Consider the following 18,840-nt stretch of genomic DNA (forward strand, 5'->3'; position numbering starts at 1 on the left):
CCTCCTGTCAATCACCTTGCAAATGACTAACAAATTTAAAAAAGTAGCAGGATTCATTTGCTAGCAGGCTCAGTGTATCGATACTTGGCCACTGTGTGAATTCGCACAGCAGGCCCAATGTTGGACACATGGGATGAATGAGGAGATTTTATTGGGGATTTGGTTGATGTTTTCATAGAGTTGGTAGCGGAGGCTGAAGGAGCATAATAGTTCACACAGAGGATTGCTGAGAATAGGCAATAATTAACTACACCCAAACCTGTCTGAGAGCTCCAGACTACCAAGGAGGCACAGTCATGGCACACAGAGGGTATGTGTAATTGGATTGTGGAATTTTGTCCAACAGGCTGCAGGTAGTTAGGTCAGGAGCTATATGTTCTAAACCAATCACGCTGAACACAGGAGTAACACAGGGCCATGTACTGGGTCCGTTCCTCTATTTTATTTTTACTTTTGACTGTAAACCAGTTTATGAGTCAAAGTTTGCACATATATAACAGCAATCAGCAGCGGCACTCAGTAAATAATCAGTCGGGTAGAAATTAGCTCTTGCAACGTTTCGATGTTTTATTCACATCGTCATCAGGCAAGGACTCCTTGCCTGATGACGATGTGAATAAAACATCGAAACATTGCAAGAGCTACTTTCTACCCGAATGATTATTTACTGAGTGCTGCACCTGATTGCTGTTATATATGTGGTCCTCCACTGTGGGGACTATTGGTGAAGGCACCGGGACTTTAAATATTTGTGTGAGTGTGCTGCCACTACATATATATATAGCAACAGAAATAGAAGCACTCGCTCAGGTTTCTTAATGATGAGACAAACAACAAGAGTTGTGACCGATGTTTCGGAGTTTAATCCGTTATCAAGGTGAGAACACAGTTAGACAGAAAAGCACTTACATATATAACAGTGGTCCGGTACCTGACCTCGCTCTGCTCCCCTGCCAAACACTCCTCGCTGTATGGTGCTTCTGGATTAGTCACGTGATTCAACCCTCGCTAACCCGGAAGCACCGTACAGCGAGGAGTGTGTGACGGAGGAGCAGCGCGAGGTCAGGTACCGGTCCACTGTTATATATGCTCTTATGGAGTGTCGTTCAACGTCTATATATATATATATATATATATATATATATATATATATATATATAGCAATCCACTTATGCCGGCACTCTAATGTAGACAGCTGCTCCCGGTGCCACAAATACTGCACATGTATACTCCAAACGAAAAGAGCACTCAGGAGACTTGGCATAGATGCAACATCACTGTATTAACGGTATGAACAGCCGTTTTCGGGACCGCAGCCCCTTCTTCAGATGCCTACAGCCGTTGGACACATACACAAACCCCCCTACATATACCCCATTACTTACCGGGTCCCGGCGTCTCTGCACGCTGTCTCCGTCGCGCCGGAAGCCGTCAGATGCCGCACTTCCGGTCACGAACATCGTGAAACCATGGTAAATGCCTAGCTTTCATCTCACCTGGTTCACTCTGCGTTCCACAGACTGCATATCATCCATCAGGCTCCCGCAGCCTCACCCCAACAGCGGAGCAGCCAAAGATCCAGCAGCAATCTATTACAAGAAACAAAAAGATAAATACATAAACATTATATACACAAAAACAGAATTTGAAAAAACATATATACATAAGGAATCATGCCAGACAGAACCTCAATTGGAGCATATTAGCTAAGAGAGTTCCAGTTTATTCGAGGTATCTGGCCACTCCACGCAAGATACGCCCCAATCTTAGCAAATTGGAGATTCAGGCACTGAAGGCATTGGAGACCGATACAAGTATTTCTGTACGACCAGAGGACAAGGGTGGGGCCATCGTGGTCCAAAACATTCAGGACTACAAGGAGGAGATCTATTCTCAATTGAGTGATGGTGATGTATACTGCAAATTGGACAGTGATCCTACTTTGAAGTACCAAAAGGAGCTTTTCTCTATTCTCAAATTGGCCTTTGAAAACCATCTGATACCTCAAAAGGTATATACGTCGCTTCAAGTAGCACACCCTCTGGTGCCGTTAATCTACACACTGCCGAAGCTACATAAACATGCCACCAAGCCCCCGGCTAGGCCCATCATCTCTGCCCGGAGGTCACTTTTACAGCCGGCCTCCAGACTGTTGGACAGTCTTGCCCAGCCTTTCTTGTCCTGCCATGACACCTTCCTAAAGGACACGACCTCATTTCTGTTGAAACTTCAAGATCTTGAGTCAGTACCAGAAGGTACCTTACTATGTTGTTTGGACATTAAAAGCCTACACACCTCAATACCACACGAGGGTGGTCTCAAGGCGATGAAGGAGTTCCTGGAACAGCACATGGATCCATCGATGTTTGATCATCAACTTTTTTTAACTCTTCTGGAACTTACACTGTGCAGGAATTACTTTTTATTTGACGGTGCTTTCTTTTTGCAGCTACGTGGGTGCACCATGGGATCATCGGTAGCACCCACGTATGCTAATGTCTATATGTTCCAGGTGGAGCATGACATGTTTTTCTCTAACCCCGATGTTGCTCGATGTATCTTGTATACAAGGTACATCGACGACATCTTTATGCTCTGGACCGGGGGTAAAGATGCGTTTGTGGCACTCATGGAAACCATTAATGCTCAGGACTTCCCCATAAAATTTACGTATACTTGTGATTCGACCAAAGCTAATTTCTTAGATGTGGCAGTTACGCTGTGTGAGGGTAGGTTTGACACTGAGGTCTACTCCAAGAATACTGACCGCAATACCTTACTTCGGGCCACAAGTCATCACCCCCCCCCCCCCGCTCTTAAGAAGGGGCTCCCACTGTCTCAGATGGTGAGGGCCGCCCGTATCACCAGCCAGCCCAATAAAATCCCTGAGGCAATGGATAAAGTGGTCCGTAAGTTCATTGACAGAGGCTACGATGTCACTCTACTGAACCAAAACAAGAGTAAAGTTAGCGGAATGTCCAGAGAGTAGCTTATGGTATCGTCCCCTAAGACATCCACAAACAGGATACCGTTTGTGTGCGACTTTTCTGTTTCTAGCCCAGTGGTCAGTAGAGCCGTTAAAGCCCTATGGCCTATAGTGGGCACTGATAAAGATCTTACAATGCTGTCCCGGTCTAAGCCTTTGTTGTCATACCGACGGGGTAGAAATTTAAGGGACCGTCATATACATGCTGATGTGACAGAAGTTAAGCGTCCGATGGCCAATGTATATGTAAAACCTCCAGGCTGCTATAAATGTAGCAATTGCATTACATGTTCATTTATGATTGCATGCAAATCCTTCCCCCATCCTCACTGTGATCGTAATTACGATATTGGGCATGTCCTCACATGTAATACTACCTTTTTGGTGTACATTGTGACCTGCCCCTGTGGCTTACTGTATGTGGGCCAGACCTCTCATAAGTTTAAGGAGAGGATGGCTGCCCACAGGTCCGCCATCAGCCTTACCCTGCATGGCAAGGAGGTGGACCAACCGGTGCCTCATCATTTTAAGGCAGCAGGCCATGTACTTGATGATTTAAAATATTTCATGATTGACCATGTCCCCCTATCATTGCGGAGGGGGGACCGGGTCAAATCATTACTCATATTTGAGTCCCAGTGGATTTTGCATCTGGGCACCACCAGACCGGGTGGCCTGAACGATAAAATAAACTGGAACTCTCTTAGCTAATATGCTCCAATTGAGGTTCTGTCTGGCATGATTCCTTATGTATATATGTTTTTTTCGATTTCTGTTTTTGTGTATGTAATGTTTATGTATTTATCTTTTTGTTTCTTGTAATAGATTACTGCTGGGTCTTTGGCTGCTCCGCTGTTGGGGTGACGCTGCGGGATCCTGACAGATGATATGCAGTCTGTGGAACGCAGAGTGAACCAGGTGAGATGCAAGCTAGGCGGTTACCATGGTTTCACGATGTTCGTGACCGGAAGTGCGGCATCTGACGGCTTCTGGCGCGACGGTGACAGCGTGCAGAGACGCCGGGACCCGGTAAGTAATGGGGTATATGTAGGGGGGTTTGTGTATGTGTCAAACTGCTGTAGGTATCTGACGAAGGGGCTGCGGTCCCGAAAATGGCTGTTCATACCGTTAATACAGTGATGTTGCATCTAAGCCAAGTCTCCTGAGTGCTCTTTTCATTTGGAGTATATATATATGTAATAGAGTATAGAGTTGTTTAGCAGGATGGCACTCAAAATGGATATAATAACTCTTCGGTGCCAGGAACTTAATTAAGTAATAGAGAGCACTTACCCCCTTCCTTTGCAGGCGAGGATGGAACCGGCACACGAGTTTTTGGTGAAAAAAAAAGTGAAGTTTATTGCACAAGCATAGTTTTGCACAAACAGTCAGCCGTAACCTAACAGCCGTTTCAACCACTTCCTAGTGGTTTTCGTCAGAGGTGAAGAGGCATTACACTGAGCCATTTAAATAGCATAGAATTGCGCCAAATTTTACACCAGAGAGAGGCCAGTCAGACCTCCTGTGACGTCAGCAAGCGTGACATACAGTGAGTGACAGCGGTGCTTGGTTGTTGGGGGCGCGGCTCATGGTGAGTCATCAGGGATCTCCCGATACGTCAGCGCTGTGCTGGTAGCGGGATTACCCTGTGTAATGCGTGAGACTTCATGGCAGGTGACTGCGGGGGTACAGCTGCGATGCTGCTACAGTCTGGTAGGGGTGAGGACAGTGGGGAGACGGGGTGCAAGAGCGGAGGTCTGATTGCCTACAAGTAAATAAGCAGCCTGTTGTATAGCTGTCATACAATAAGGGGAGTCATCACAGTCAAAACATCGATAATCATGGTGGTCAAGGTACTGTAAGGCACATTACGATCGCAAGTATCCGGTGGGTAAGGCCTATGGCCGGAGTCACAGCATATATTAAACAAACGGTCGACACCAATGAGTGTCGAACATGAAAGTGGCATAGACTTATCCAAAATGAAACCAACATGCTAGGTACATCACTCCGTTACTATCATAAGTCAATCCACCAACAAGACATAAGTAGGTAATCAGTGCACGTCCAGTCGACACAGGGCCGTGTCAATCCCGGACTGTATACAGAAATAATGATGAAATACATCAGAGGATGGTAAGACTGCGTCTACACACGGCGGTGTAGGTTAGAGGTGGCAATATGACATACAGCAACAGGAAAAAGAGTAAGCAATGCACGCTCGGCGGCGTGAACATGAAGCCCTGGACACTCGGCGGTGTTCAGGGAACAAACAGGTAAATATAACACCCCAAACACTCGGCGGTGTTTAGGGGACAGGCAGGTTATAAGGGTATATGTATCATAAAAAGACACCCAACTTAAAATCCTCATTTAAACCCTGTGGTGCCAGACTTTTGAGCCTGAAAATCCAAGAAAGCTCTCTTTGCAAGAGGAGTCTTTCCCTGTCGCCTCCGTATTTAAGAGGTGGAACGTGGTCTAGTATAGTACACTTTAGATCAATCATCTTGTGTCTCAGTTCCAGAAAATGTCTAGCGACAGGCAGGTTCTTGAGGTCGCTCTGGGTCGTCATGGGGTTGATGCTCTTTTTGATTGAGGATCTGTGCTGGTTAAATCTCTCCTTGAAAGTGCACATCGTCTTGCCCACATAGATTTTGTGGCAAGGGCATTGTAATGCATATACAATATATCTGCTGTTGCAGTCGAGGTGGTACTTAATATTAAAGCTCTCACCATTGAGGGGGTTAACAAATCTTGGGCCAGTCAGGAGATACTGGCAATTCACACATCCACCACATTTGAAAGTTCCTTTTTTACATGTGAGCCATGTTTGTCTCGATCCAATTGCAGGGTTGGGAGTGGTTTTAACTAATAGGTCCCTCAGGTTTGGCCCTCTGCGGTACGCAAATCTTGGGGGTGCTGTAATTTCTTTTGAGAGAACCGGATCGCTGGTAAGCAGGTGCCAGTGTTCATTCACCTTGTCTCTAATATGTTTAGAGGCCACTGTGTATGTACTCACAAAATTGAGTCTGCTCTCTTTCACTGTATTCTCCGGTCTTTTCGGTTGGAGGAGGTCTTCTCTATTTAGTTCCATCACTCTTTGGATCGCCTTCTCCACCTCATGTATATCATAGCCCCTTTCAAGAAATTTCTCCTTCATTGTAGAGATAGCAGTTTTGGTGAATTCAGGGTCTGATGTTATCCTGATCATTTTTAGTAATTGGGAATAGGGCAGCCCACGTTTAAGGGGCTCAGGATGGAAGCTGGTGGCTGCAAGCAAAGTATTTTTATCCGATTCTTTTGAATAGATTTTTGTTGTTAGTTGACCATTTTCAATCATCACTGTAACATCCAGGTAATTGATGAGTTTTTCACTGAAGCTGATCGTGAACCTGATGGTACCAGGTAAGGAATTAAGCTCATTGAAGAACTTCAGCAGTCTCTCCTCCCCTCCTGTCCAGATAAGAAAAAGATCGTCTATATAGCGGACGTATAAGGCAATGTCAGCGCTGTATACACTATTACCGCAGATGTGGGTCTCCTCATATGCTGCCATGGTCAGGTTGGCGTACGCCGGTGCCATGTTGGAACCCATCGCAGTCCCCTGGCGTTGCAGGAAGAACCTGCCTTCGAAGAGGAAGTAGTTCTTCTTAAGAATAGTCTCCATGAGGGATAATACAAATTCAACCGGTGGTCCTTCATAGACATCACTGGTGAGGAGGGCTTCACGGCATGCTGCTAGCCCCACTGAGTGTGGGATGTTAGTGTAGAGGCTTGTGACATCAAGTGTCACAAGCAGCGCTCCACTCAGGGTTTGTTGGTAAGCTTGTATCTTCCTTAAGAAGTCGCTTGTATCCGCTATAAAGCTTCTGGGTTTTTTGACCACAGGCTGGAGGTAAAAGTCCACTAGTTGTGATAGTGGCTGACAGAGTGAACCACGTGCCGAAATTATCGGCCTTCCAGGTGGGGTCACCAATGACTTGTGGACTTTAGGGAGCGTATATAGACATGGTGTCTTTGGGTGAGGTTGTGTGAGGAACCTGGCCGTTTCCTCACTGATGAAATTGTTGGTCTTGCCCAGTTGGATGGTTTGGTCAATAGCTTGTTTATACCTCCACGTAGGGTCTGAATCCAATTGCTCATAGCATGTTTTGTCAGATAATTGTGCCATTGCTTCAGTAATGTAGTATGACCTGTCAAGCATGACTATACCGCCACCCTTATCTGCTGGTCTGATAATCAAGTCCACGTCATTAGAAAGGGTGTCAATGGCTAACTTCTCCTCTTTCGTGATGTTGAAGTAAGAGATTTTCTGCTTCTCAATGAAAGGGTTTGTATCCCTCTTCAGGACCCTGTTGAAGGTGCTGATGGATGGATTGATCGAGGGTGGGTCAAAGGTGCTCTTGTTTCTTAGTGAAGGTGTGTAGGGTATTCTATTGTTGTCAACTCCCCTGGTAACAGGATGTCTAATAAAGTGATCACGCAGGCGGAGTTGCCTACCTAGGCGAAACATGTCAATTTGCCAGTTAAAGAGATTTTGTGTTAGGGTAGGCACAAAGGATAGGCCACGATTCAATAATGTGGATTCGGCACCAGTAAGAGTATGCTTGGAGAGCTTGAATACAACAGTCCCGTTTTTTATTTCTGTGGTTTTCTTCTTCCTCTTTCTCCCACCCCGGCGGGTGGGTAGTAGAGGTTTTTTGGCGGGCGTCGATTCCTGTCTCCCCGTGCAAGGTAGTTAGTCTGTTGGTTGTCAGATGTGGCGTTTTCTGAGTCGCTCGCTGATGTCTGCGACTGGGTCTCAATATCTGTGTATTGGGCTGGGGGTCTACGCCCCCCCCCCCCCTCCTTTGTTGTTGTCTGAACCTTCTGGGCTCTATCCTGGAGAACCAAGGATATACACGGCTTTCTTTATAATCTTATAATCTTATAATCTATATAGATAGATCCACAAAAAGCCTGCACTCGCATAGTAAAAATCTTGGCAACCGTGGGGTGTTCTTTAGGGACCATAGGCGTGCCTGTGTCCATACAAAAAAACAAAAACCTACCCAAGGTAGGAAAAACAACTGATATTGCTCCTAGTTGTTTTCAAATGCATAAAGAATCAACAAAAAAATATAACATGTTCCACAGATCCATCTTCCTCCAACGTTTCGGTCATCTACGGTGACCTTTGTCAAGGAATGAAAAGAGGGTCAGCAGTGGTGCAATGATATAGAGAGACAACGGGACCAATTCCCAGGAGAAGGGAAGCCTCAAACCACAAACCCCTGTGCCCGGCTATTTATACCTAAATGCACTGATGCTTTGGCGCCATTGCGCCTCGTTCCGGGCCGTGGAACGCAAGCCTAAGCTGCTTCCGGCCGGTGGAACGCATATGCCGCACTTCCGGTACTTCCGGGAGTCGCGGCTGGAACAACTTAGACGAAAAAGCTAGCTTACACTGTTGTGATGGTGATAGAGGCGGCGCCCCAGCGGGAGCCACATCACCGTCACCAACCACATTTAAAAATACATGCATGCCGCACTGACCGAGAGTCGCGGCTGGGTCAGCTCAGTACATAACGCCAGCACTTTGTTACCATAGTGAGGGGGGCGGTGCCACTGCGGGAGCCACCTCCCCATCATCTCATAGTTAATTATAAGGGACTCATTAGAATAGGTATAAGCCGGGCTTTAAATGACAGACCGGTGAACAACAAAGGACCACCCCCATCACCAAAACATAGTGAACCCACACAATACAACAATCGACTTGAAATAAACAATGACTGTGTGGTTAGCACCCATGTGAGATGCTTTAATCTGCTGTCCCTGTAAACAGGACAAAAACGATGAGATGCTTAACATGGTCATATGACCTACATGTGTGTTCATATCACTGTGCTTCTTTCGATCAATCAGATAAACTTGATTATATTGTTATTTTATTTAATTTTATTTTATATTATTTTTGTTTTTTAATTAATTATACTAAATTTAAATCAAATAATTTTTAATGTTTACTTTTATTTTTATTTTTATTATTGATTATTTTTATTTTATTTATTTTATTATTATTTGTATTTTTATTTTAAATTTTATTATTATTCTTATTATCAGGTCTTATCCATAAGCCCGTGAGTGTCACTATTCATGGTGTATCAGAAAACCACTCCATATAGCATCTATGTTGCCGTGATGGCCCGCACAGCCAGACGCTGAACAGGTCAATTACAAAGATAAACACAATATATAACCAAAACATATAACCACATAAACACATAATATATTAACACAATATCCCGCCATGTAGCCACATGCGGATAACTCAATGTGACATGTGTCACAGCTGGTGCCCCTTACTGACAACCAGCAATCATAACGATGATTTTACACAATACACTTCACAATCACACGAGGCGAGTGGCCCCACCGTGTGTTCAATGTTAGCATGTCTCAACCATCTGTACCTATCGAGACCAAATCTGATGTGATGAAACAATCACCGCGGGTATATACAGCAAACTGCTGTATACAGTTGACATCACATGAGGATCCCACCCCCATTGTTGTTGGAAACGTCTAGAACTGTCCTCAGCTGGATCATGCTGGGCGTAAGCAGTACCAGGTTCCCATGAAAATCAATTGTTAGTGTAGGACTTGCAGTGAAATGGGGTCCCTTGGCGATGGGCTGCAAGCTTAAATGCATTGATCAATTCATGAACTAAAACCCCATTATTTATTTAATTGATTATTTGAATGTTAAGGTGAGTTAGTTTGTTGGGTACTGTTTACCTAGAACGGCGCCCACGATCTATATCGCGGGTATCTTGCCGCAAATCGCAGGCATCGCATGCATCTTATGTGTTTGTAATGTTAAATTACCTTCCAATCAACCAGATCAACCCAATGGACCCGATTTTACATAGGGAACGATGTTAAATTCCCTTCCAATCAACCAGATCAACCCAATGGACCCGATTTTACATAGGGAACAATGTTAAATTCCCTTCCAATCAACCAGATCAACCCAATGGACACGATTTTACATAGGGAACAATGTTAAATAGCCCCCAGACCACAAATTAAATTGAATAACCACCCTTAAGTGTGAAATGGTGAGTGTGTTGGTACTTCTGTATCTAGATATATATATACATATTGCTAGCTAGTATTAAGGATGCACTGGTATTAGAGTAAGGTAGATTGGCTTTGCATTGGTATAAAAGGTAACGGGGCTAAATTACTGAAATCACATCATTTGGCTCTGTCCCCTCTCCTTATACAGTGATGTGATAGAGGTGGCGCCCCAGCGGGAGCCACATCACCGTCACCAACCACATTTAAAAATACATGCATGCCGCACTGACAGAATTACCGAGAGTCGCGGCCGGGTCAGCTCAGTACATAACGCCAGCACTTTGTTACCATAGTGAGGGGGGCGGTGCCACTGCGGGAGCCACCTCCCCATCATCTCATAGTTAATTATAAGGGACTCATTAGAATAGGTATAAGCCAGGCTTTAAATGACAGACCGGTGAACAACAAAGGACCACCCCCATCACCAAAACATAGTGAACCCACACAATACAACAATCGACTTGAAATAAACAATGACTGTGTGGTTAGCACCCATGTGAGATGCTTTAATCTGCTGTCCCTGTAAACAGGACAAAAACGATGAGATGCTTAACATGGTCATATGACCTACATGTGTGTTCATATCACTGTGCTTCTTTCGATCAATCAGATAAACTTGATTATATTGTTATTTTATTTTATTTAATTTTATATTATTTTTGTTTTTTAATTAATAATACTAAATTTAAATCAAATAATTTTTAATGTTTACTTTTATTTTTATTTTTATTATTGTTTATTTTTATTTTATTTATTTTATTATTATCTGTATTTTTATTTTAAATTTTATTATTATTCTTATTATCAGGTCTTATCCATAAGCCCGTGAGTGTCACTATTCATGGAGTATCAGAAAACCACTCCATATAGCATCTATGTTGCCGTGATGGCCCGCACAGCCAGACGCTGAACAGGTCAATTACAAAGATAAACACAATATATAACCAAAACATATAACCACATAAACACATAATATATTAACACAATATCCCGCCATGTAGCCACATGCGGATAACTCAATGTGACATGTGTCACAGCTGGTGCCCCTTACTGACAACCAGCAATCATAACGATGATTTTACACAATACACTTCACAATCACACGAGGCGAGTGGCCCCACCGTGTGTTCAATGTTAGCATGTCTCAACCATCTGTCCCTATCGAGACCAAATCTGATGTGATGAAACAATCACCGCGGGTATATACAGCCAACTGCTGTATACAGTTGACATCACATGAGGATCCCACCCCCATTGTTGTTGGAAACGTCTAGAACTGTCCTCAGCTGGATCATGCTGGGCGTGACCAGGGGACATTGTCAGACACCAAAGGAGTTGCCCATATGGTTAGCGCAAAAAAATGGAAAAAGAGTTAGTCTCGTTAAGACCCCGGGGTGCCAGAGTGTCTAATCTATGGATCCATCCTTCAACTTTTTTCAGTAGCAGTATCCAGTCTCCGCCTCTTTTGGGCTGAGGGACCCAGTCGATCAAGCGACATCTCAAGCTTGGTACTTGGTGTCTTAGTTGCAAGAAGTGGCGCGGCACTGGTTGGTCAGTCTTGTTTGTGTCTAATGCCACACTGATACTCCTCCTGTGGTTAGCCATTCTCTCCCAAAAGCACCTGGAGGTCATCCCGAAATATGCCAAACCACATGGACACGTGAGCATATATATCACGTAATCCATGCGACAATGCAGCCTGAACTTAATGGAAATTGGTTTCCCCAAATGTGGATGTGGGAATGAGGACCCAGCGAGCATTGAGCTGCATGTTGTGCACCCACTACAACGATAACACCCAGGTTTTTGGCTGTGCAACCATGTGATGTTGGATAGTGTTTGTGGGCTTAACGTTGGTCTCATCAGGAGTTGTTTTAAGTTTGGACCATGTTTGTAGGCCATCATTGGTGGGCCGTAATCATTGAGTTTAAGGGCTTTGTCCGTTGATACTATTGGCCAGTGTTGTCGCAGACTCCTTTGGACTTGATGTGAGAAATGGTCGTATGTGTTGGTGAACATCATCCGTTTTTGTCCCTGCGTTGGACCGGAGTGTGGCCTGGCCAGGTTGTTCTTAGCCTTTACCAGACATCTTTGGACCACTGTCTTGGAGTAACCCCTTTCGATAAATTTAGCAGACATCTCATTGAGTTGAACTTATAGAATGCCACTGTCTGAGTTGTTCCTTATAACTCGCATGAATTGCGATACCGGTAAATTTTCTTTAAGTGCCGGTGGGTGCTGGCTGGTGGCAGCCAAAAGGGTGTTGCGGTCTGTAGTCTTCCTGAAGAGGCTCGTGTGGATCTGTCCATCTTTGAGAGTGATGTTAATATCAAGGAAGTTGATGGAATGTGCATCAATCTGGTAGGTAAATTGAATAGGGTGTACCCCATCGTTTAGAGATGCCACCATGGTGATAAATTCTTCTTCCGTGCCGCCCCAAAGCAGGAAAACGTCATCAATGTATTGTTTGAAGAACTTGATGAAGGATCTAAATCGTGGATGGATGTAAATGTTTTCATAATTGATCATGAATGAGCCTGCATAAGACGGAGCCAAGTTGGAGCCCATGGCTGTCCCGGATATTTGTACATAGTAGGAGTCACTGTACATGAAGTGGTTACAGGTAAGTACCAGTGTAGCCGGCTCTATCAGAAAGTCTGTGGGTGGCACCAGTGACGTTCTTGTGTCACAAACATTAAAAATTATTTGATTTAAATTTAGTATAATTAATTAAAAAACAAAAATAATATAAAATAAAATAAAAAAACAATATAATCAAGTTTATCTGATTGATCGAAAGAAGCACAGTGATATGAACACACATGTAGGTCATATGACCATGTTAAGCATCTCATCGTTTTTGTCCTGTTTACAGGGACAGCAGATTAAAGCATCTCACATGGGTGCTAACCACACAGTCATTGTTTATTTCAAGTCGATTGTTGTATTGTGTGGGTTCACTATGTTTTGGTGATGGGGTGGTCCTTTGTTGTTCACCGGTCTGTCATTTAAAGCCCGGCTTATACCTATTCTAATGAGTCCCTTATAATTAACTATGAGATGATGGGGAGGTGGCTCCCGCAGTGGCACCGCCCATCTCACTATGGTAACAAAGTGCTGGCGTTATGTACTGAGCTGACCCGGCCCGGCCGCGACTCTCGGTAATTCCGTCAGTGCGGCATGCATGTATTTTTAAATGTGGTTGGTGACGGGGTGACGGTGAGGTGGCTCCCGCTGGGGCGCCACCTCTATCACCATCACAACAGTGTAAGCTAGCTTTTTCGTCTAAGTTGTTCCAGCCGCGACTCCCGGAAGTACCGGAAGTGCGGCATATGCGTTCCAGCGGCCGGAAGCAGCTTAGGCTTGCGTTCCACGGCCCAGAACGAGGCGCAATGGCGCCAAAGCATCAGTGCATTTAGGTATAAATAGCCGGGCACAGGGGTTTGTGGTTTGTGGCTTCCCTTCTCCTGGGAATTGGTCCCGTTGTCTCTCGATATCATTGCACCACTGCTGACCCTCTTTTCATTCCTTGACAAAGGTCACTGTAGATGACCGAAACGTTGGAGGAAGATGGATCTGTGAAACAGGTTATATTTTTTTGTTGATTCTTTATGCATTTGAAAACAACTAGGAGCAATATCAGTTGTTTTTGTGGCGAGTGTTTTTTTTTTCCCTACTTTGTTTATATATATATATATATATATATATATATAAAGGCGGGGGGAGCAGCACTCCAGGCGTCTTTAAAGAAGAAACACTTAAGCCATCCTATCTGGACAACATTTCATTGCTTTTATTTAAGCAATTTCTTCAGGTCATGGCATAAAAAATAACACAACATTTGTCTTACCTTATATCCCCCGTGTGTCAGCAGCTTCCAGGAATGGGACCGCACACCCGGCCGGTCGGTGCTGTTGTATGACGTCACTCCAGTGTGAGTCATGAAAGTGCTCCCATCACCATGACTACCTGACAACAAGAGGGCGCAGCATGCTGTATAATGTTACAAATAAAGCAACAGTTACAATGCTGTACTAACAGAGTAATTCTGCCTAAAATGCACCACACGCTGGGGGACATTAGACATGGGTCAATATCGCGCACTGTGCTAAGTGCGGCACCCGGACACACTAAGTGTGTGCCGAGTTCAGTGAAGCTCATAGCATGTTATAATAAGCATCATATATTTAGCAGAGAAGGTATTAGTATAGAAAAAAAACATTCTTACAAGACACATCCATTCAAAAGGCAAGAGTATTTAGCAGAGAAGGATAGTAGGAAACCATTCATAACACAATACAGAAATCTTAGGAAGGACATTTTAGAAGAAAAAAATTGTTAGAAAAGACAAGAAGCACTGGCATTGCCTACCTGAATATATAAATTACAATATTACTGGCCACCTGGGTACTGGGTGGCATAGGCACATATGTATGTGGACATATATTGGCACCATACTATACTACGTGGTATGGTATGGATGGCATATGGTAGATGGCATAAATGACATGGAAGAAATATTTAGCAGAGAAGATATTAGTGAGAAAAAAATTCTTACAAGACACATCCGTACAAAAGATAAGAATATTTAGCAGAGAAGAATAGTGAGAAACCATTCATATTGCAGTGAGGAAACTTTAGCAGAGAAGAATAGTTAGAAAAGAACCAGTATCAGTGCCTACATAAATACAATATAGAAGATGCACAGCTGCCTATATGGGACAATATCCTGGACGGGTATAAACTAGGGTGCCATGGACGCAGTGTGCTAAATATTGGTACAGTATATGCCCACTGCAGCAGTGGGCACAGGGGTGCTGCCCTAAAATACTACAAGAATGTGTGGTCATATATGGTATATAAGCCAGTGAGGAAACCATAAGGCCTGGGAAAATGCTGTACATTTTTATATATATATATATATATATATATATATATATATATATATATATATATATATATATAGGGAAGACGGTCCGGCACTCCCAGTAACAGTACCTCTCAGCGATCGGTGCCTTCACTGCAGGGACTTGCTGTGATATACAAACGAAGGTGCGGCACTCACGATCAGTCAAACAATCAACGATATGCTGCCACAGAGGTTCGATCAACGTTTCAAAACTTTATTGTTTTGTCATCAGGATCCTGATGACAAAACAATAAAGTTTTGAAACGTTGATCGAACCTCTGTGGCAGCATATCGTTGATTGTTTGACTGATCGTGAGTGCCGCACCTTCGTTTGTATATATATATATATATATATATATATATATATATATAAAACACACATGTTCATTTTAGCTATGATGTGTAAGCAGTGGCCAGGTTCCCATGAAAATCAGTTGTTAGTGTAGGACTTGCAGTGAAATGGGGTCCCTTGGCGATGGGCTGCAAGCCTAAATGCATTGATCAATTCATGAACTAAAACCCCATTATTTATTTAATTGATTATTTGAATGTTAAGGTGAGTTAGTTTCTTGGGTACTGTTTACCTAGAACGGCGCCCGCGATCTATATTGCGGGTATCTTGCCGCAAATCGCAGGCATCGCATGCATCTTATCAGAGGCGTAACTAATATTGTGGCGCCCCCGGCCAAAAAATTACCTTACCCCTCCGCATGCCGCATCCGCCGGCCCCGCATTCAGTCCGGCACCGCAGATAGCCTCCAGGCTCCGTCTCCTGCAGTAATGAAAAATGACACGACAAAATGGCTGCCCCCGTACAGCAGACAGTTTTTTAGGGATGTTAGAGGAGGCGGCGGCCTCCTCTAGCATCCTTAAAAACTGTCTGCTATTAGGGGGCAGCCATTTTGTCGTGTCATTTTTCATTACTGCAGGAGACGGAGCCCGGAGGCTATCTGCGGTGCCGGACTGAATGCGGTGGCAGCGGCGGCATGCGGAGGGGTAAGGGGGGTCTGACCAGAGTGCTCGGGCACCGGGGGCGCCCCGCTGGCACTTGCTTCCCCAAGCAGCCGCGGTGGCTGCCTTACGGTAGCTACGCCTCTGCATCTTATGTGTTTGTAATGCTAAATTACCTTCCAATCAACCAGATCAACCCAATGGACCCGATTTTACATAGGGAACAATGTTAAATTCCCTTCCAATCAACCAGATCAACCCAATGGACCCGATTTTACATAGGGAACAATGTTAAATTCCCTTCTAATCAACCAGATCAACTTATCCACTTATCCCCTGTAATTAATACCATCCATCTTCCTGCCTATTATCCAGTACCCATCAACTCCCCTTCAGTACAGGACCATCACCATGTCCACCCCATAAAACTACGAATAACCCCCATCTTTCATTATCACACTTTCCCATCTGATCTCTAAACACACTGGATCATTTCTCCAGAAAACCGCCCACTTATCCCCCCTCCCGTGTTCACCAATTTCAGCTCCAACACCGCTGTCACTTGCGCTGTCAGCTAGTTATCTCCAACATCCTTAACAACATTCCCCGAAGCGAGCCCCCTTCACCACTCCAATCACATTGCAGTTGAGTGGAAGCGAGCCCCCTTCACCCCTCCAATCACAGCGCAGCCAAATCAGCTCAAGTGCAAGGCATACACGTACAGGCCGTACATAACCCCGCCAATCAGCACGTCTCATCAGCCGACGTCACACCACCGCCAGCCCAATCACTGACGGAGTACGACACACGCGCCGTCCCCGTCCTCACAATCAATACACTTTGGGCTCTAGCGCCGGACATCTGCGCATGCGCAGTGGCCAACACATGAAAAACGCTGTAATAACACCAACTCCACAACTATAAATACCGGGCCAGGGACATCGCACTCTCCACCATTGAAAAAGTCCCTCTAAGGGATGAAACGCGTTTGGTACACCAGCTTTTCCAATTGTATATTGTTTTTACAATAAATTGTGCTATACTTTAAGCACTAGTCCATAGCCTCATCAATTATCCAATCCTCCTGCCGTCCGACTGCTACACCAGGAAACATCCAGGAAAGGAGTGCATGCTGATCTAACAAGACCTAAGGGTAAGTTGCTACAGCAGCAACCATTCTGCTTATTGATTTATTCTGACACACCCTCCTTGCATCTAAGGTACCAACACCACAGCCCAGAAACAAGCAATCCATACTCAGAACTCCCAGCCACAAGTCTCCCAGACGTAAGGAACACTCTTTGAGGGACAGGTTACTTAAGGTCTACAGACCATACCGGTCCTCCACTATCGTTTCCCAACACCCAGCCTACAGTTTTTGCCTACCTGCCAAGATTACACCATCAGTGACTATTAACACCATCCACCCCCCACGGCAACCCCAGAGCGTCAGCACCACCCAATTCCTTTACTTGTTCTCATTAAGGGGGTAACAGGACTCCCCCCTACAGGTGCAAGCTGCTAAGGGTTAGCCCCTCTCCTATTCTGAGCGCTGTGCAAACACCATCTACTAACAACCAGATCAACCCAATGGACACGATTTTACATAGGGAACAATGTTAAATAGCCCCCAGACCACAAATTGAATAGAATAACCACCCTGAAGTGTGAAATGCCCCCCCCCCCCATTGTTAACGTCACCCCGCGGTCAACGTCTTCCCGAAGCGTGGCGAGCGGCGGCGGTACGCATCCTCCGACCTTTTCATACCCCCACTATCCACATCGGCGTGGAGTTGAGAATAGAAAGTGTGGCGAGCGAGGGGACGCGGATTATGAGCCCGAAGCGTGGCGAGTACAGCGAGCCCCGCGAGGGGACGCGTATTATTTAACATGTATTCTGCATCCCCTCGCGGGGCTCGCTGCCCTCGCCACGCTTCGGGCTTGGTGGCTCGCTGCGCTCGCCACACTTTCTATTATTATCTCCACGCCGACGTGGATAGTGGGGGTATGAAAAGGTCAGAGGACGCGTACCGCCGCCCCATGCGGGCTCGCTGCGCTCGCCACGCTTCGGGATGACGTTGACCGTGGGGTGACGTTAACAATGGGGGGGGGGGGCATTTCACACTTCAGGGTGGTTATTCTATTCAATTTGTGGTCTGGGGGCTATTTAACATTGTTCCCTATGTAAAATCGTGTCCATTGGGTTGATCTGGTTGATTGGAAGGGAATTTAACATTGTTCCCTATGTAAAATCGGGGTCATTGGGTTAATCTGGTTGATTGGAAGTGAATTTAACATTGTTCCCTATGTAAAATGGGGTCCATTGGGTTGATCTGGTTGATTGGAAGGGAATTTAACATTGTTCCCTATGTAAAATCGGGTCCATTGGGTTGATCTGGTTGATTGGAAGGGAATTTAACATCGTTCCCTATGTAAAATCGGGTCCATTGGGTTGATCTGGTTGATTGGAAGGTAATTTAACATTACAAACACATAAGATGCATGCGATGCCTGCGATTTGCGGCAAGATACCCGCGATATAGATCGTGGGCGCCGTTCTAGGTAAACAGTACCCAACAAACTAACTCACCTTAACATTCAAATAATCAATTAAATAAATAATGGGGTTTTAGTTCATGAATTGATCAATGCATTTAAGCTTGCAGCCCATCGCCAAGGGACCCCATTTCACTGCAAGTCCTACACTAACAATTGATTTTCATGGGAACCTGGTACTGCTTACGCCCAGCATGATCCAGCTGAGGACAGTTCTAGACGTTTCCAACAACAATGGGGGTGGGATCCTCATGTGATGTCAACTGTATACAGCAGTTGGCTGTATATACCCGCTATGTAAAATCGCTACAAT

This window comes from Crinia signifera, chromosome 1 (assembly GCF_055691185.1).
Source record: "Crinia signifera chromosome 1, ASM5569118v1, whole genome shotgun sequence".
NCBI classification, from domain to species: Eukaryota; Metazoa; Chordata; class Amphibia; order Anura; family Myobatrachidae; genus Crinia; species Crinia signifera.